The 20,996-nt window shown below is 36.1% G+C and overlaps 1 long non-coding RNA gene and 1 other non-coding gene across 2 annotated transcripts; both read left to right on the top strand.

Moving 5' to 3' along the window:
- Positions 1–273: 273 nt before the first annotated feature.
- LOC131930778 (uncharacterized) lies at positions 274–19,421 on the top strand. Its single transcript, XR_009384170.1, has 2 exons — positions 274–382; positions 19,296–19,421. It is a non-coding gene; the product is annotated as an uncharacterized LOC131930778 (long non-coding RNA).
- Trnah-gug (transfer RNA histidin (anticodon GUG)) lies at positions 12,164–12,235 on the top strand. The gene has a single exon. It is a non-coding gene; the product is annotated as a tRNA-His (tRNA).
- Positions 19,422–20,996: the final 1,575 nt, after the last annotated feature.

The following is a 20,996-nucleotide window of genomic DNA, read 5'->3' as shown; positions in this document are numbered from 1 at the left end:
TTTTAATTTAGACCCAACATGTTTTTTACAAGCCAGACAGTGTTTACATATTGTTACCATATAGAATTCCTCATTAGTGTAGTTAGAGCTAGATTATATAATTATAACGCACGTGAAAAAAATGAAAATGATTATATTACTAAACTCAATTTTAAATTTAAAATCTACCCGATTAATTAAAATTGTGTTGAATACATTTTAGTTGATTTGTATCAGATCTAGTATTTAACTAAAATATTTTATAACTATAACGCTTTTCTGGCATATTACGAACAAACATCCCGCAGTTAAAAGACAGCAAATGAGATGCTCCAACTTCGCTAATTCATGAAGACTATTTTGAGAGGTTGAAAGAAGCAAGACTGCTTGTGACTTATCCAAGGTACTAATCTACAGTTAATAACCGAGATTTCAAAAATACAAAACACAGATCTTATAAATTAGTTGACGATTTACATTTGAAGAAAATTATTTATCGACCTATTATTTACAATCCTGATTTCAAAATGGCGGACAGGTGATAGCTAAAACTTGATCTACAGCTGGTTTCATTAGTTTGTTAGAATCTAACTACCTACAACTAATATGACGTTGATTGCACTTCAATTAAAATGTAAACGGTCTTACGGGAAAGCTACTTTACGAATGTAGATCCTATGCATCTGAACGCGATACACACGGGAAGGGGGGGGGGGGGTGTTTACAACCAAGAATACACCAACAATTTTAAAATAAAAAAAGGTGTGAATTGTAAACTAGACTATTTTAGACTAAACATCTTCTCTAGATCTAGATTCCATCTACTGACACACAGACAAGAAAACATTCCATTGAGTGTTATTAAAGGGAATATTTATTGTTGGTAAATTTTGAAGCGAACAGGTGATTTGGTAAAATGTGAATAATAGACATTTGACATCGTTACTTGCCCCAACCACCTTAATGAGCCAGATGTTGTTTCTGGTGATTATAGATACTGGTGTCCGATAATAGACTCTTCCATTAAATAGGTGTGTTGGGTTGTTAGTAGTATAAAAATCTCGACTAACTTAATGGTTAGAAATTATGATTAGGCGTATGTTAGGGACAGGGTTAGCATTGACATTAGCCAGCCATGTGTGTATTTAGTTACCTACCAGTAGCCTAACATATCTTTTTAAAGAAGATTCCATTATCGGACACCGGTATCAAAATTCTCCCGTTTCTTGTTAGCACAAAGTTATGTCTAGAATAATAGAACTGCCTGTGTAGTGAGTGCTTCTCTCTGGCATTGATGAAAACTGCATGTCCCAATTAAGGACGAAATCATACTAAGACCTAAACTCTGTTTTGAGTTCAGGTTTTCTGGTCATAATTTAGTCTATGAGAATATAACATATTTTAGTCTATGAGAACATGGGCCTAACTGGATTTTATTTTTCCCCAAAGGAAAACATTTTAGCAAATTAAGATTACATTCATTATTAGCTGGCTAGCATTATGATTATTTTATATATTTTGCTACTTAGCTAACTATTTAAATATGTAGGCTATATTCACAAGAGTTTAATATTAATAGTTTCATTAAGTTATAGGCCTAAATAATATAAATTAATTATGGAACTAAAAATAAGCTGTCTTGGCTTAAAATTTTTTTGATGATCCTGCCTTATGTTAGCATTCCAGTTTTCCTAAGTTTTCATTGATCATTAAGAAGCAATTATGGAATATTTGAAGCAGTGCAGTATGAGCATTGTCCAGCCGTCACTTTTAAAGAACTGAGTCCCAAAACATGAATTTAAAAAAAAAATAATTATATTTGGGTTTTCTGCTGTAATGAAAAACAAGATCTTATAAGTTTTTGCTGGTTTAATTATAGGCCAGATTTTAAGTTAAATGGGTAGTTTGCTGGGGGAAAAAAAGGGCGGGGGGACTTGTTAATTAATAGGCCTAAACCTTTTTTGTGTGTCTATAGGCCTATTTAATTTAGTATTAATTTTAATGGTATCTCAGTGTATCAAACTTTGAAAGTTCGAAAAAATATTTCTAGGGTGTATTCTGTTAAAAAAAAACTAGTCAGTTAACTATTAGATTTTAGTAAAAAAAAAAAAAAGGATAGATGATTATATGATCAATGTATATGTTAGTTTTTAACCTTGAGACCTTTACCAAAGGCTGGGGTGTTTTTTTTTCAAGATGGCCACCGTAACCACAGCAACCCAGAAGAGTCCCTGATGCATGCATATATTTTCTTTTAAGTACCCTAACTTAAATACAAACAAATAAAGAAAGCTTATTAATTAAGAAGTTGGTTTTCTCTTAAACCTATCAGTTTTTTGGACACAAAAATAATTTCAGAACTATACACTAAACCTAAATAAAAGGCTGGACACACAAATAAGTTCAAAACTATATGCAAGATCTAAATGCACGGAAGAAATGATGTCACAATATAAACTATTACCATAAAATTGAAAGCTGCATTAGCACTTAAAACATGCTGGGCAACACTGTAAGTAAAGCTATAAAATAAATAACATCTAGGCCTATAGCACAGTCCAAAACTTCATTCTGTTGGTTATTTCTTAACACTTGTCTGGATAATGTATCCATACATCCAACAGATAGTGAATACTGATTTAGTTGGATTTTCATACATTATTCATGTATTTTGAACTGCACCTTTGTCCACCAGTTCACATGTTATATAACAAAGTAATGTAAAAATTATTGCATCTGGGCTATACCTCAATAAAGTATGACTCTCATTGCTTATTTTCCAAAGAGCTCTATATTTTAACCTGCACTGTCACTACTCTAATCCAAAGAAAAGGACTGTTACACGACTATTTAAAAAAATATTAAACATTTTAAAATATCTAAACTTTTCTTCTTTATTAACATTCATAACATTAAATCCATAAATTACATCGTAAATAAAAACGTATTATACTAGGTACTCCAAACGGATTTTTCAAATCAGTCACACAATAATGGCTTTGGTTTTTCTGCATAGTACTAATAATTCTAAGAACATGGATACCAACTTTATGTCTGTAGGACAATTAGAAAAAAAGTTATGCGCTTAAGAAACACGCGTTTTTTTTTACCTTTTACGGCCTCATGAGGACCCGACTTTAGCACCGATTATCTCAAAAACTATAGCAGCTATATCCATTATCTAACTTAATTCCAATAAAAGAGTAGATAGATTGTAGTCTCAATTTTTTTCAAACTAGTATAACAAGTTAAAGATAAACGTTTTTTGTCTTAAAAATCGTACTACACCATATTTACCAAAAATTTGACAGGGCGAAAAAAAACTAAAAAATCACCAACTTTCACAAAACCACTAAAATTCTTCTATTGCATGCACAATAATCACCTTTATATCGATTTAAAGGGGAAAATGTTACCTAATTATGTAAATTAAATTGAGTGCTATAAATCATGCAGTTAAATGTCCAGATTTGAGAAAATAAGGTGGGGGTGAACATTTTATACCTCAACACGGCTTTAAGTCCGTTTTTTTAAATTGACAAAGAATTACTAAAACTTAACAGATATATAGAAAAAGTTATTTATTTGTAACTACAGTTAATCTACATTTAAAAAGAAACATTCTCAGTGAAATAATTTAGTGTTAGATCGCTGAAAAACGTTAATAAAAATGCACGATTTCAGAATTAAAATCGGGCCGAGATTAAAAATAGACAACCTATTTTAGACTTATTTTTAGCAAATTACAACCCGTAAATGAAGAAAAAAGAAACACAGTGTGATAAAGTATACCCATAACTGTAAAGACTAATTGAATTATATATTTAGCAGATAGTTTGGACATTTTAAATCGGATAATCAGTTCTTATTAGCGTTTTTATCGCAATTTTCTGTAGTTTTCTCTCGAAACGTTGCCGGTCGAAAAACTAGGTCAGCGTGACCTTTTACTAAATATATTCAAATTTTACAGATAAAGTTTAGTTTTAAATTATAAATACTTGAATATTTTCATATTTTATTGTATTCTTTTTAATATTGAACTGTTTTTATTGTGATATAATGCGTAAGAAAAAATAGATTTCTATTCAAACACGTCAGGGGTCTGATCCGGGGCGGGCTTTTATTTTCTTTGTAAAAAATTTCGTGATCGCGTCGGCGAACGGGAGTTACACATGGTTTCGTTATCGCGCTTTGCCATTCGCGCCATCTTTGATATTGTAAAGATAGTTTCGCATTTAAATAGAAAAATGGACGATCTTTCTAACCATGCTAGTAGAAAATTTGTATTCTTAGTGGATTTTGGTGAAAATTCAATTTTTCGTAGAAAATTTGAGAATTAAACCGTTTTTACTAACATAATTTGTTAACATTTTATACGAGACTAAAGGTCATTCAATCCTGCGTACGATAAGCTATGTTTAGAATTCATACGTCACGTGGCGCCGAAGCGCAAAGCGTCAGAATGCGATAGGGGTAAAAACGGGTCTATCATTTTGCCGATAAAAATCGTTGCGGTGATGTTTTTCAAGCTACAAAAACATGTATTCTTCCTTTACCAATATAAAAACAAACAACACATCATTGTAGAGCTTAAGTTAAGCTTTCTAACCATACCATTTTTATTAGTATACGCTTAATTTTTATGGGAGAACTTTGTGATGGAAAGTAGGGAAAAAGTAAAGAAAATGAGCAGAAACCTCTATTTTCGGCAGTTTGGAGTACCTAATTATACCAATGTGAGCTAAAGAACAAGGAAAATTATTTTTAAAAGTATTGGTTGATGATTCCAACTTTATTAATAAGTTTCCCTAAAAAAAACTCATCACTGGAATTATCATAATCAGTGCACTCTAAATCATTTTCTACTATGTCTGGCATAATACAACATTCTGCATCACTTTCATTATCAACCTCCTCTTATAAGAAACGATCTCATAACTACAGATGTAACCTCTAAATTATTGGTAAAATGTCTTGCATCTCAGCTCATACACATAATATTCTTGAAAAAATAACCATAGCATTTAAATAGTTTTAGCAGTGAAAGAAAGCTTGTTTTCTGTATTTTTATTAACCAGAATTTCAAACAAGCATTTTCAAAAGCTGCAGTTGGCTGAGGCAGCAATATGGGATAGTTTTAAGGTTTTTATAGATAACCTGTTGGCTTAAGCTGAATTAATCTGGTTATGTTAGTTTATTATCAACATGCCTTTAGTTTTTGGTCTATAATTTAAGAGAAAATGCTGCAAAAAACTAATTGAATTTCATTACCAATTACACAATGTGGCGAAACAAATAAGATTTGGCTACTTTTTTTTTTTTACATTGGGGGAGTGGTTGTCTGGGCTAATTTGCTCCTTCACATAAATTGATTCTCTTGATGCCTCATGAAATTGGATAACCCAGAGCTCAACATCTCCAAGAAAGTTGATATCTCGACACTAGAGATTCTGAAATTATCCAAAGTAAATTTCTTGAGCTGTATTTCAGGACGACAACCTGGCTACATAAACATGCACATTTTGTTAATCTATGACTGTTGATTTCACTTAACCTGGATTGCCTGTTCGCTAATCAAGATTTACCAACCAAAAAGATGGTGTACTTAATTTAACAATAGTACTAGGTTTCCAACGATCAACTATAATTGATTGTCTGGTTATCTAGTATATTATATTTACATTTGTGTTGTACTTCTACTACAACAGAACTTACTAACCCTTTGTTTAAATAAAACAACACTGTCTCTATATTGAAGTGCAACTTTTGCTTTCTGTACTGCCTCTGCATTTGCCTGTTCACATAGCCCTCCTTGGTATATTCAGATCATAGCTATTTTCAGTTGCAAAAGATGATTCTAATGGAACCATTCTTAGAAAATGAGGTCCCATATAAGTTTCAGGATTTATGGGTAACCATATACAAAGGTAAATTAGGTAACATCTTGTTCCAGAATGTAATTAATTTTTTTTTTAATCAATCACTTTCTATGGAGACAGTGTGAAATGTTTTATGGAAACATTACTTCAAAATTATCATTCTTGTGTTGACAAAAGTGGTGTCATTTGAAAACAAGCTTTTATATTTTACGTAGGCTGATAGAGCCTTGTTTATTCTAGGTTGAGAAAATTTGCATAAAAACTGACATTTTTTTACTCTTTACGTAATTAAATATATTTGTGACCTACCATAATTTTTGTGGTATTTATAAAGAAGAAACGTGGTGTGTATTAAATTCTGGATATAGCAAATGGGTCGACTAATTTGGTAAACTTCATATTTATATAAAAACCCAACTATTTACTTATTTAAGCTACTTATAAAAATACCTTGATGAAGTTAAGGTACTTACTCCTCAGTTTAAAATTGTGTAACAACTGGTATTTTTAAAATATAAGGCATTTGACTGAAATTATTGTACTGCATAAAACAAAAAACATTAGTTACATGATTTCTTAAAATTTCATAAATATTGTAGAGAAACAGTTAGTGCTCAGCTGTAAACTTATACTCTTAAATACTTGCTAATAATCAGTTCTATCTGTATTTCTTTCACTTAGTATTTCTTAAATTAATATTCTTTGAATCACCAATCAATGAATTACTCTCACATCTACTTTTTTTTTCTATCTATAATAATAGTTTCGCTGTCTGTCAAGAACGCTCTGTCTGACAAGAACGCTCTAGAGAAAACACAAGCAAAATAAAAACATGCACAGTAATTCGAAAAACGAAATATGACGTCGACACATTTAGCGTAGAGTAGAACATAATCTCAAACCAGAGAGTGCACACAGTAATATGACGTCATTGATTATCGCGTAAACATTGAAAAAAAGGAAATGTTGTCTAATCTAAATGGTTTGCGTGAAGAGTTTCTTGCATACAATTCTTCGGGTAGGGGCGAAGCCCCACCCCCCGCGTAAGAACGTCTGAGCCCCCCCCCCCCCCCCCCTCCCCAACTCAAAAGAAATTTCTTCATCGATACTCTATAATAAAATTACCGCCTAATTAATGTGTCTAATCTAAAAAGTGGTTTTCTTGCAATGGGACGGTAGACATGTTTTTTTTTGGGGGGGGGGGGGGGTGTGGAGGGGTGGGGGGGGGGGTGTGTGTGGGGGGGGGGGGTGGGTTGGTTTCAGTGTTTCTTTCAGACTTTTTCCTCCCCGGAGAGGGGTGGGGGTACTTGAAATTTTCGGGGGCGGGGGTATAATTTTCTGGGAGGGGGCGGACACTGGAAAAAGTATATAATTATATTTCGTTGAATGGGACGGTAGACATGTTTTTTTTTGGGGGTGGAGGGGTGGGGGGGTGGTGGTGTGTGTGTGGGGGGGGGGGGGTGGTGTGTGTGGGGGGGTGGTGGGGGGTGGGTTGGTTTCAGTGTTTCTTTCAGACTTTTTCCTCCCCGGAGAGGGGTGGGGGTACTTGAAATTTTCGGGGGCGGGGGTAGAATTTTCTGGGAGGGGGCGGACACTGGAAAAAGTATATAATTATATTTCGTTGAATGGGACGGTAGACATGATTTTTTTGGGAGTGGGGGGTGGGAGGCGGGGGGGGGGGTGTGGTGTGGGGGGGGGGGGTTGGGGGGTGGTGTGGGGGGTGGGTGGTGTGTGGAGGTGGGGGTGGGGGGGTGGGGTGGGGTGGTTTCCTCATCGATACTCTATAATAAAATTACCACCTAATTAATGTGTCTAATCTAAAAAGTGGTTTTCTCGCAATTTCTTTAATGCAATTCTTCGCGTAGTGGCTAAGCGCGACACCAGTGTTTCTTTCAGACTTTTTCCTCCCCGGAGAGGGGCAGGGGGTACTTGAGGTTTTCGGGGGCGGGGGTAGAATTTTCGGGAAGGGGGCGGACACTGGAAAAAGTATATAATTATATTTCGTTGAATGGGACGGTAGACATGTTTTTTTGGGGGGTGGGGGTGGGTGGGTGGGGGGAGGTGTGTGGGGGGTGGGGGTGGGTGGGGGGAGGGGTGGGGTGGGGGGGGGTGGGTGGTGTGTGGGGGGTGGAGGTGTGTGTGGGGGTGGGGGTGGTGTGTGTGGGGTGGGGGGTGGGGGGGGGGTGGGATGGTTTTAGTTTAGAGAAAAGAGACAGCACTATCAGCCTAGCGCCCGTTGTACCCTTCCTCAACGGGCCATTTATCTAGTGTTATTAATATTACTGATCTGTGTCTTTGGTAGCTTACAAAACGTAATATAAACAGTCCTTAAAAAGAAAACTAAAATCATTCTTATTACTTAGAAAACTTAACTTATTCTTTAAAAAATTTAAAGATATTACTTGAAATTTCTGTGTTATTGGCAATCATTACATTTGGAGCTTTAAATAATAAGTGCTGGTGACTGGGTTGGGGACATTGCATAGGAACATATTTATAAAAATATAAAAAAAATTAGTTATTTGTGTGGTGGAAATTAATTAATAGTAGTGTGTGAAAATGAGCAATTCTTTCAAACTCTTTTTAAACATATGTCATCTGATAGTGAGGATGTCAACTGTTTTCAGGTCAGTAAGCTTATTTTATGTTTATTTGACAATTTTGTACCCGTTTATTTTACTATTGAGCTATGGGATATTCTAAATCATGTTATTAGAAATATTAGAATTAAACTAACAGTTTAATAAACAAAATTTGATTCCTAAAACCTTAAAGGTTAAGGATTGGAGTGATTATTTGAAAGAGGGAAAAGTTGGACCAAAAATAACCTGGTAATTTTAGTTTCCAGGTAAAACCAATTAGGTTTGGTATGTAATGGCTACTAATTTTTGCAGTTATTTTTTACCAAATCTGATTACTGTTGGACATAAACAAATTTATTACCTATATAACCACTTGAAACAATAACACTTTTCAGACACTACCCTTTTTAAAAGAAAAATTATTTTAAAATATCCACAAATATTAAAAATAAAACAAAACGTTCGACTGGAAAATAGTCTTAAATTAATGTATTATGAATCTGAATTGCTTAATAATTTACCAATAAATAAAAAAATTATCAAACAAACTAGTGAAAAAAAAAAACGTTTTTTTAAATGCTAAAAAAAAGTTCCCCTATTTCAATATCACTAAATTACTTTGAAATTTTTATTTTTTTTTACGGTTTACACCATCCACAATTTTGAGGGAAGTTTAAGTAAAGATGTGGAGAAAATGAGCAAATAGTAACAGAGCGCAACAAAGAAACTAAAGCAATTCCTATTATTTCTGCCTACTGTCATCTTCAAAATCTTTTTTTCAAGACAACTATTACTACATGTAACATAAATTACAATTACTATACATGGCACATCAGATATGACCACTGACAAAATCTCTGTAGCATTGGGAGCTTAAGGTTTAAGTTGACTGTAGGCATTTTTTTTTTTTACTATTCTTAGCTTCTCAAATGTCAGCTAACTAAATGCATATAGGCCTACTTTAAAACGTTTTCATATCTTTTACATTCAAATATTAATAAAGCTTAAAAGTAAAAGATGAATTTTTGCAAATATTAACATGGTTACTATTGTTGGACACTAATAAAATAGTTCTTTGCAATATGTAACTTGTTGGAAGTAACCACAGCTGATAGTAGCAGGTTCTGGTGTCACTATTAACCTGGTTCTTCAACATAAAGAATTGTTTTTTGTGGTAAAAAAATTATTGCTCCTCAGCCATTTATTTTAAAACTGCCCTTCTGGAAATACCCAAGTCAGGCTAAATCTTAAATGCATGTGTCCTAGTTGGTCACATGCCCCAAAACAGTGGTTTTAAACTTCTTTAAATACTGAAATAAATTTTAAAGAGTTTAAAAAATATTCTAAGTGTGCTAGTATGTAGGCCTTTTTCTATCAAGATCTAGCTTTGAAAATGTTGCTAAATATTTTAGCTAAATAATCATGTTGTATATTGTGTGTAAGTAATAAAATTATACAGTAACCTGAAAAAAACTACTTTAAAACATTGCCGTTCAGGGTACCACTATTCAAAACAGTTCCTTAATATATAATAATAACAATGTTACATAATTGTTTCATATTTTCTATAATAACAAAAAGTTGCTAGTGTGTTTTTAATACTTATATAAAAATATAAATATTCCCACTGCTGTGTTATGGCCATGGCGTAGGCTACACTCAATTTACTATCCAGCTGAACCAGTAGGCCTACATGGTTTAGCATAGATCTACATAATGATGGGAATGATCTCTATTTCGCGTGTTGGTATATTCAAGTCTAGTACCTCCTAGCAACCAAATGGTACCTCCTTTTCTTCTTAGTGCTTGGACTTGCAGCATTTTTAATGTTCTGTGCAACTGAGGTCTATAACTTTTCTGATGTCATTCAAGTGTTTTGCCAATATCTTCCTTAATTAGCTCTGTTCATACCTTCAGGATAATCATTGTGACTTATGGTATTTTTTTTCCAACTTGGCGAATTTGATTTGAAGCCTACTTTTTAACATACTGTAAAGTTTGACAACATTCTTTTATCCGTGGTCTAACATGCTTCTTGTTCTACAAAGTTAACTCATCAATACTACTTTGTATTTTGGTGAGGGAGAAAACTAGAAACCCTTCTGCACATTAGGCTTAATGAATGTAACTAGTCTGGAACTTAAGATTCATTTTTGGACACAAGCTACTGGATGACGAGAGGTAACATACCGTATGTAATTACACTTTTTCAGCCAACATATTATAAAGGGAGTTGGCAGATTTACATCTCTATCTATATTACTATTAGTATTAGATAGTTCATTAACTACCTCAATAACAGCGATGGGGCCCAAGATTATTTTTCCATCAGTATTGTGTGACTTGTGTACGTTGCTGTGCAGCCAATCAAGTTATTCACTAACATTACGGCTACGGTACACGAACATTACGACTACGTTACGATGATCAGTGTGTTAGTACGAGAGGAATGGATTGTCAACAGTTGAAACGTCATTCTACAACAGGATAGTTAATTCTCAATTAAGGAACATTTATTATATTTTTAAATTACATATGCAACTAGATCTAAACATTTCGAAAATTGCGCCGTTGATGGTATCCCGTTGTCGCCCGAAAAATACAAATAACTGGTGTGGTTGCTGTTGAGTCTTCTTCCAAGCTACCAGCTACCAAGATTTCATGAAAATGAAAGAGGTTCTTCTGATTACGCATATACCACACGTGAACAAACAAGAGATAGATCTATCTTAACTTACCGTATCGGTAGTATTACTAACTATTCACTAAATAATAGTAGTAGTTGACTAGTAGACGCTCAGTAATAATATTAGCAACGTTGTCAGCTTGTATAGTACTATCAGCTGTTTATTTTAAACTTCAAGAGATGACAAAACTCTAAAACGATAAAATTAAGTCTCCTATATATACCTACTCTCTTTCTGCTCAAGAATAGGATGTGTATGCTCATCAAAAGGAATTTCGTGATGCATACAGTGTCCTGTCTTTCTATTTGAAGCCTGTTACTTATTTTTCGAAAATGGTCAACTAAACCTTACAAACCTTACGATAGCTGCTACTGCTATTAAAGAAACACCGTACCGGTTAATTTTAATCATGTGTGTTTTATTGCGGGATGGTTGTTTTCCGAATTAAAACACGGTAAGAAAACGCTGAGGCGTATTGGATTACACACACCAAACTCAAAATATCACTGATTTCTATTGAATATGCTGCTACTCCAGACACCATATATGTAATTAATACACATATTTAAGCTTTTCCTACCATGTTGCGGTTAAATTTAAGAGATAATTAAGTATGTTGTCCTTATTCATTGTTCCTGTTATTATTATTAGTCGTAATCTCTTTATCATAGGTGTCAGACGCCTCACGTCAGAAGCTTGTCTTTTTTTAACATACATTTTGTTTACCTTTATGTTATCGACATTTTTTAACACGTTTTTCTTAACTCAGCTTCGCGTTTGTGGGTTTGTTGTTAAAATTGACAACGAAAATTAGCCCACTTCTGATTGCTCTAGAGATCTGAAATTCGGCTTGCAGGCTATTTTCGCCTAACAATTTCAGATGCAATCATAAAAACTAGCAATTAGAGACCTAAATTAGTTTAATTAAATTACGCCACAAGGACCCTAAAATTGAGGACATGATTTCTAAAGATACCGACAAGACTGGAGGCCTATTGACACAGTTACTTCGGCCCCAATCGATGTGAGCGCGCTGGCCGTGATGGTATAGTGGTTAGTACTTCGCGTTGTGGCCGCGACAACCCAGGTTCGAATCCTGGTCACGGCATTTGATGACAAAAAACGTGGGTACGTTCACCATCAAATTTCCAAAATTCGTGTCATCAAATGTCATCGCCTAACAATTTCAGATGCAATCATAAATTAGAAACCTAAATTAGCTTAATTAAATTACGCCCCTTCTCTGTTTAAAGCGTATCTGTCGCTCAAGATTTTTAGTCCGTGTATTTAAAAACACTTAGTCGAGTCATTAGATAAAGTAGAAAATAAACTATATAAAAAACTTTTTAAAAACCACGTTTTTCATGTGTAGCAACGGACTAAAAAGGAGAAAATAAAATACTTAAAAAAAACTTTTTAAAAAACCACGTTTTTCTTGTGGACTAAAAAGTAGAAAATAATTTTTTCTTCCGACCCTAGGGGATCTACCAATGACTGCTCGTAGATTTTGTGCTTCCTCGAGCTGTGCAGGTTCTTCTGATGACTGTTCATACATTTGATGACAAAAAACGTGGGTCGGGCAGATTTATGATTTAAAGCGAAAAGCACACAACACACGAATTTTGGAAATTTGATGGTGAACGTACCCACGTTTTTTGTCATCAAATGTATGAACAGTCATCACAAGAACCTGCACAGCTCGAGGAAGCACAAAATCTACGAGCAGTCATTGGTAGTGTTTTTTTTTTTTTAAGTTTTGTATTTTTTTATTCTCACTATTTTGTGACAGCTCATTTAATTAAGAAAATTAACTCGACAAATTTATTGTTCGCCTTTGTTGATAGAATAGTATACATTCCATCTCTCCCGGACTCTTGCTACACACCTCCCCAAGACAAACAACAATCACACCACCTTTCCTTTTGGAAAAGATATCTATGATGTGCCTAACTCTTGTTAACTCAGTCTGTCTCAATATTATCAGAGATACCGACATCGTGAAAAATATTTGGATTTTCGCTTGCATATTGTCAAAATTTTCGGATACGCACCAGTAGGAAGATTTACACGTTGGGAGGGACTGGTTCTTTATTAGAATACTCTGCAAAGTGGACACCTGCAGTTTATCCACCATTCTTCACACAAACAAAAATGGCATCCAATAAAAATAAAAGCAAATGCTTTTGTGTGTTGCTCAGCTACTTTAGCTAATATTAGCCTCAAGTTTACCAAACCTAATACAAACGCCATTGTGTAAACAAATTATGCAAATATATTCACATTTAACAACCATAATTATAAAACCGTGCCGTTATCAGTTATTTTCTTGACACTCATTGACAGAAATCAAAATGGCTACAACATAACGATTCATGACGTAAAAGTAAAGCCTCTAGTTAGCAATGTTTCCTGTCAAAGTCAAAGGGGCCTTAGGCAACCTGGCTCTCCACAAAAAGCTTGACCGCATTTCGACTACTGACTTTTAAAAAATGTTTAATAATGAAGTATAAAATCCACTTGTTCCGCATGTTTTGTAAACTGCGTTTCTTTTCTTATTGTTTCGTTTGATACAAAGTTAATGATCAATCAGCTTTAGTCGGTAGCCTTCGAAATGCTTGTTGTAGCTCTTCTTGAGAACTAGCGGCATTATACTTATACTATTTTTTATACGGAGTTGCGAAAGAATTGTTATTGTGCAGAATACGTAAAATTGGGATGTTAACAGGTCTCGACGTTTTACACCTACAGGAAACTAAGAAACGCGGTGCGGTATCGTTTCAGTTTGGTGGACAATTTTACATAAGTAGAACGTCTAATCCTCCCCCGACCTCCAAAACGAAATATAATTTATATAGAAAATACATAGTTTTACCAGTGTCGGCCTCCCCCAACCCTGGAGAATTGTATTCGCCCCTACAAACATTGAAGTGCCCCATCCCCGGAAAAAAAGGTCAGAAAGAAACACTGTGCGTGAGTGAGGTTTATCAGCCAAAAGTATGAAACGGGTCTACATTATAATTATAGAAGTAGACCCTTCCTTTAGTCCGTGTGTATGATCTAAATAGTACAAATCTACAGTGTTTCTTTTAGACTTTTTCCTCATCGGGAGGGGGGTAAATTTTCTGGGGAGGGTTCGGACACTGGTAAAAGTATAAATTCTATTATATTTCGTTGAAGGGGACGGTAGAAGTAGAAGTGTTTCGGAGTGGTTGGTGTGGGCGCAGCCCGCCCCTAACCTCCCTCCCCGTGGAGTCTCCTGTAAGAAACTCTAAATGCGACTTATGTCATGTTTGAGATTTGTGCAAGATTAAGGGGTATGGCTACGACTATATTTAGTATCAATGTGCAGTAGCTACGTGTTGTTCAAGTTTAAATAATATTAAAATGCCGATTCTGGATAAAAATCAGTTTTCAATGTCATTTTTCGTTTCCGGTTAAATTTGAAGTTGAGGGTGGTGGTTTTGGTTTAGAGAAAAGAGACTACACTATCAACCTTTCGCCCGTTGTATCTCTCTATCAACGGACCGTTTATCTCGTAGATAATAAATAAATAATAGTTTTGGTATTCTGTCACTCTGTCTTTCCGGAACGCTCTAGAGAAAACGCAAGGAAAAGTAAAAGATGCATAGTGAAAGAAAGTGACGTCATATGGAACAGACAGGAAGCTTTCGAAACGAAATATGTACAGCTCTAAAGCCAAAAAGTTAACAGAATAAAATGACGTCATTGATTCTAGAGTAAACAAAAAAGCCATTGCCGAAAAAAAGACGCAATAATAATGACCTAATCGAAACTTGAAAATAAAGACACTTAACATTACCACCTAATTTATTTGTCAAATATTAAATGGTCTGCATTGACAAAGCACGTAAACCTAGCTTTCAATTAAAACACGCACACACAACAGACCTATCGTCTACTATCGTCCTAGGACACAACATAATTATTTCTTTACAATATTACAGCTCAAAGGGCTTTAATTTGTATGTAGTATATACAATACATATATACATATAAAGCAATGTTTGTGTGTGTCTTTTATGCATTACTACACCAGAGTTCGTTCCAGGCATCTCTTCCCCCCCCCCCCCCCCCCCCCCCGAGAAAAAAGTATGGAAGAAACACTGTACTACACCTTTCATCCAATCGCCCTGAAACTTGGGGAGGTTCCTGTGAAAATAATGAACTTCATATTCGCAGGGTTGGCGCCCCGGCAAGGCGCGATTCGATTCTTCTCTATATACGGTATATACAAAATAAAAGTTGATTGCGGTTTCACACCGTTGATCCGATCGTCATGAAACTTTGGGGAGTAAATGAGAATACTACCGAGCAGATTTAAGCGAAAAAGAAAATTAAAATTTCTTATGGGCAGCACCATGGAGGGTGCGATTTCTTCAATACAAGTTTGGCGCCCAGAGTTCTAGAGCGGCTATGTTGGCACTTGGCATCCGTTATTATATTCAGCGGTAAAACTGCAACAAGCGCAACCACCGGCGCCCCGTTGATTGCGCGGCCCGAAGCTCCCGTGCGAGAACTACGGCGCCTATGTTCGTTAAAAAAAAACTATACACTAAAGCCACAATAGGCAACTACAATCGTTAACTATATCGAATCAGGCACCTCTGCAGGTTTCGATTTAGCGCCCCTGGCTTTTCCGTGAGCGCGATGGCGCCTACGTTCGTTCTAAACAGTGCGATAGGCAATGGATTAGATGGGCCGTTATAGTCGCTCAATAAATTGAAATAGGCGTGTTCATCGGAGCCCCGGCATGGTGCAAGGTGGCGCCCCGTGCTATCCTGTGTTGTTAAGTTCGTTTTATCTTAAGTTCGTTTTAAACAGTGCAATAGTTATCACCAAATTGAATCAGACGCGTCTGCCTGCGCCCCGACAGGGTGCTATTTTACGCCCTAGATTATCCTGTTAGCATCATGGCGTTTACGTTAGTTTAAAGGAGCCAGTCGCAGTACGCGGCGCCCCTGCGGTAGGTTGGTGTAATCGGGGACTCCCGAGAGAGCCCCTCTACGTCTCTTGACACCTGGGCGGACACAAAAGTGTTCTACCTCACTATTAATAGTATTATTACGGTCAGTGGCGTAGCGAGGTCGGGTGTCACCCCCCCCCCCCCCCCCAGATTTTTTATTTTGCACCCCCCCCCCCCCCTGAAGTTTTCGATTTGCACCCCCCCCCCCCTCAAGTTTTCGATTTGCACCCCCCCTCTAGTTTTTCTATATATATTTTGCTTTTTTTTTCCTGGGTGTCACCCCCCCCCCCCCCTAAATGGTGTCACCCAGTGCTGTCCGCACCCCCCGCTACGCCTCTGATTACGGTTACTGATTAACGTGCACTCAAGGCTTTCATTCATGCGGTAATGTAGGTAAACCTATGCCCCGATAAATATGATCAAAGCGTAGGCATTGTTTACATTCTCATTCAGTTTTAGAAAACAAAGTCACACGTCTAAGAATATAGGATTAATAAATATTACGTCATACTTTCTTCAATCCCCGCGGCAACGCTCGGGGACAGGACAGCACGCTAGTAAATTCATACTTCTGTGGCAAAATAGCGACGAAGTTAAAGAAAGCAGGAATGGTTTGTCTTTGACCCTAGTTTTTAATACAAATACAAACTGTTTCAGATGCGAGAATATGATTGTTATTATACCAAGTGCTCAGTGTGTATAATTTGTTTATTTATATCTTAATTTTTATAATGATATAGCAGAGAGTTCCGAAAAGAATATATTCTTACTTTAGTTATTTAGTAGTTATTAGCATTGTAAGGCTAACACACACTCACACACAGTACATTTTATTAAATTTGTATATAGGAGGATGAACTTTAGTCTAAGGACCGCACCGGGTGACACCAAGGCAAAAAAAAAAATAGCACAATATATAAAATTTGTGGGGGGGGGGGGGAGGGGGGGTTGGTGCAAATCGAAAATTGAAAGTTTGTCCCCGGGAAGGGTCGCTACGCCTCTGGGGGGCGGTGACACCCGATCTCGCTACGCCACTGTGCAGGGGCGTGATGTTTCGCCGCCCCTTCCCCCCACCCCCTTCATATACATACTCACAGACCTTCAAAATGGAAGTTGTTTCCGTTATTAAAACGAATTAAATTTTAAAGGCCAACGGCGACGTCGCTAATGTCAGTTTCAAAATTTTGACATTATTTTTTTCAGAAAATGTAACATGAAAAGAAAGAAAATAGCGCTCACGGAAAAATATTCAAAAAGAACATTCAGCAAACAGACACCTACACACAAAATAAAATACATTTTTGAAACGTCGCAATTGAAATTATCTCATTACCTCATATATCATATATTAATTTAATTAAAAGAAAATAATCACTCGCAATAGCATGTGCTGTTTTCTTTTTTTTTCTTTTTTGTACATCTGTATTTATAGAGACTCAAGATGATAGATCACCCTATGTACATCTGTATAAAGTATATTAGCTTATGATGCATTATAATAACATTCACCCCCACCGCCATAAACATTTTAACATTTTTCTAATCGGATGGTTGTGACCGAGAGAGTAGGCGTCCCAGTTTTCTTAGCACCTGGGTCCGCTGATTGGGCGTTCTCCATAGTTCTGTATCAACTTTTCTTCAATTTCCGGTAGTCGGAAATGGGACTTATTGTCAATTATTCTACTTTTGGTTTTTCAAAGCATGTAACTTTAGTACTATTTCAAACTGATAGACGAAATTTTACTAATTAGTAAAAGAACTATTCTCTGCCTTCTTTCAAATTTTGAGTAATTTCTGGTAACCGGAAGTATTTTCGTTATTTCCGATTTATCAAAAAAACGCATATGTATTTATAAAGTACTAATATTCCGCACTATTTCACACACATTGTTTGCGTTCACTTGGCGCGAAATTATCTTTCCTTGAGATTCTGTTCAATTTTAAAAGTTAAAATAATTAATTAAAAATATGTCTATATCTCGAGTTGCCATCCCCGTAGTGTTATTATATAAGAATATTCGAGAAAGTTTAGGGGAGATCACTCCCGCTTTATTTTTCTTGGTTCTATCTAATAGTAATGGGGTTTGATTAGTTTCTTCTTTCTTCTACTTCTACCTTGTGACATGTCTGGACCATTTCAGTTTTCGTTTTTTAACCTTGGCAAGTCTTCATATCACAACCTTTGGATTCCGTCGCATACGCACTACGTCATTGGAAATGCGGTCTTTGCTGTGTTTCTTCCAGACTTTTTCTTCGGGGGGGGGGGGGGGCGACGACACTGGTAAAAGCATATGTTTTCTATATAAATTCCCCTTTCATCTTCCCCCCCCCCCCCCCCCCCGAAGAGATGACTGGAAGAAACTCTTGGTCTTTGAATGAGGTGGCCTAGTAGTTTCCTATAACATCTCATTCCCATGTCTTGGATTTTTACTTTCCAGTTCTAATTCGCACACATGATTTAGGAACGATTTTTGTTTAGTGCATTGTTTTTATCTCTCCGTGCGTAGTCCTAGAGTCCTGAGCCCCGTAAGCGCCGCTTTGGCGAGCAGTTCTTGCCTGGATTCTCGAGACTATTGCGTCCATCTATATATAAACTTTTACAATATGTGTATCGTTTCTCGTTCTCACTATATACTATAGATGTCGATAGTGAGCTCATTACCATACTTGATCAAAAGTACTAAAAAAATATACTAGATTGCATTGACTAACACAGCAGAGTTTCTCCCCCCCCCCCCCCCCCCCCCCCCCAAAAAAAAAAAATGGAAGAAACACTAACACTACTAACAGTAAAAGAAAATTGGAATAAACTTCTAAAAATATTAGAAATAGAAGTAAAATTATATTTATTATGTAAGAGTTTGCCAACTTCGGTAAACTTCTTTCGGTGTTTTATGAATGATTCATTTATGACACACTAATCCACCAAGTTGGTATTACTATTAATAGTATTTGGCCTACTACTACTACGAGCAAAGGCTTTGATTGTGCCGGTATGTGGACCGTATCATTATGACTATTATGAGGCCATACCTGTAATTTTTTTATTTAAACTATTTTTACTCAGTGAAGTCAGTGCGATTGGTTCCTCAACTTAGCAGGGTGTCCAAACATTATTTTTATTTAGGGTTTCAAATTAATAATCATGTAACATCACGAAAACCCGTAATTTGTAAATTTCCAGGTCTAAAATTCAACAATTTTGTCGGTGAGATTCAAGAGACCTTATTGTACCTGTAGGCTACTCATCATCAAGTGACATGCTTTAAGAGCTTCTGCTATCATTGGAATCATCAGTTTCGGTGGAAAGGTAAAACGATTCAAAATTTTCAAATCGATTATTTTTAATATAGATTCACAAATCGCACGTGTGGGCTACTGAAGCATTGTTTCAGCGCTGATTTCAATAAGTAGCCTATATTACATTACAATTGTAACATTTAGCCAGTCTGGAGTAAATAAAAAATTTAAAACCTCTGTGCATTTCTACAAAAAGTGTTGTTTGTAGTTCATGCTATTGTGTGATTGTAGCAGACCATCTTAGTCACAATCATTCGTTGTGTTGAACGTCTCGGATTCTCAGTCAGAAGTCGAATGTTAAGTGCTACGCATGCCTGGTTTGACTCCAGTCATCCTGCCAGGTTGTGAGTGAGTAATCAATTTCCAAACTAATTGATTTCAACACGTAATCATTATTTTAAAACATTAAATCAATGTGAAGCGGAAAGATTGTTTCGCTGATTGAAGCTTTTAATTCACTTTACAAACAGCAACAAAATATTTATCCTCGCAATGTTTGAGGAGACGGCTGTTTGTCTGAGCTCTTCAACTGTTCAGAAATCACGGCCCCAACCACGACATTCGTGACCGGTAACTTGTACCTTGAACTTCAAATCATCTTTTAAGTGTCGCTCGCCTGCTGGTCGAAATAATACAACAGTAACACGGGATGACTATTAATAATAAAGACGCACTTGTTTCTTTTATAAACTTAATATTTTCCCACCTCAACTAAGTATGGGTGATGTCACTATAGAGTGCCTATTCATGCATTGGATCAAGGGCTCTAATCCGAAGAGCGTCACTTATCAGAGGGTTAAAGTAAAGGCTTTTAGAATAAGGCACAAGTACTATACTAAGCCATATTTTATTCCTTCATATGGTGAGATCACGGGACCAGTATCTGTAGGCTAATTCATCTGCCGTATGGCATGCTGGACTGATACTAAAGATCTAGTAATGATGTTTAATTTGACATTCTTGGTACACATTTAAATTATTTCTTAATATTATTCAATTCAAATCGGGAGGAATCCAACACAAGAAAACGCCGTAGACGAGCTGCGGTGTCGTCTCCAGATTAGGGGCTCACCATACATGTTTTTTGGGGTTGGGTGTATTGGGCCAGAGTCTAGACGTGTTTGTCCGTATCAGCTGGTTATGGGCATTTGAGGCCATTGACTCCGATTTCAGCCTGCTTTTCTTTTGGATTTGCTTCCATAGCCTTTGTCCAACCAAGAACAAACAACAAGCAGCTTTGATTTTGGAGTTGTCTCTCCTAGAAAAGTGGCTGTCCCCAGCTAACGAGCCTCATCTTCCCGAGAAGGCACTCTCAAGTTCTTGTAAAGTAAAACAATATACCACTTCCGTTTATTGAAAAATCACAAAACAACAGATACCAGTGTATACGATATACTTACACTCTGAAATTTCGTCCACCTAATTGAAACGGTTCTCATGTTGTCGGTATTTTACTAAATTTTAGTAACCGGAATTGGCTAAAGAGTCGTTCCGATTATCGCTAATAAGTTTAAGTTGATAGAAACTACAGATTGGATATAGAACTATTATATATAGAACTATTACTTTAACTTTAACATGAAAT

The sequence above is a fragment of the Physella acuta genome, unplaced genomic scaffold, assembly GCF_028476545.2.
Source record: "Physella acuta isolate Inbredline_101_S28 unplaced genomic scaffold, ASM2847654v3 ptg001844l, whole genome shotgun sequence".
Classification (NCBI taxonomy): Eukaryota; Metazoa; Mollusca; class Gastropoda; family Physidae; genus Physella; species Physella acuta.
This window is presented reverse-complemented; position numbering and strand designations above follow the sequence as displayed.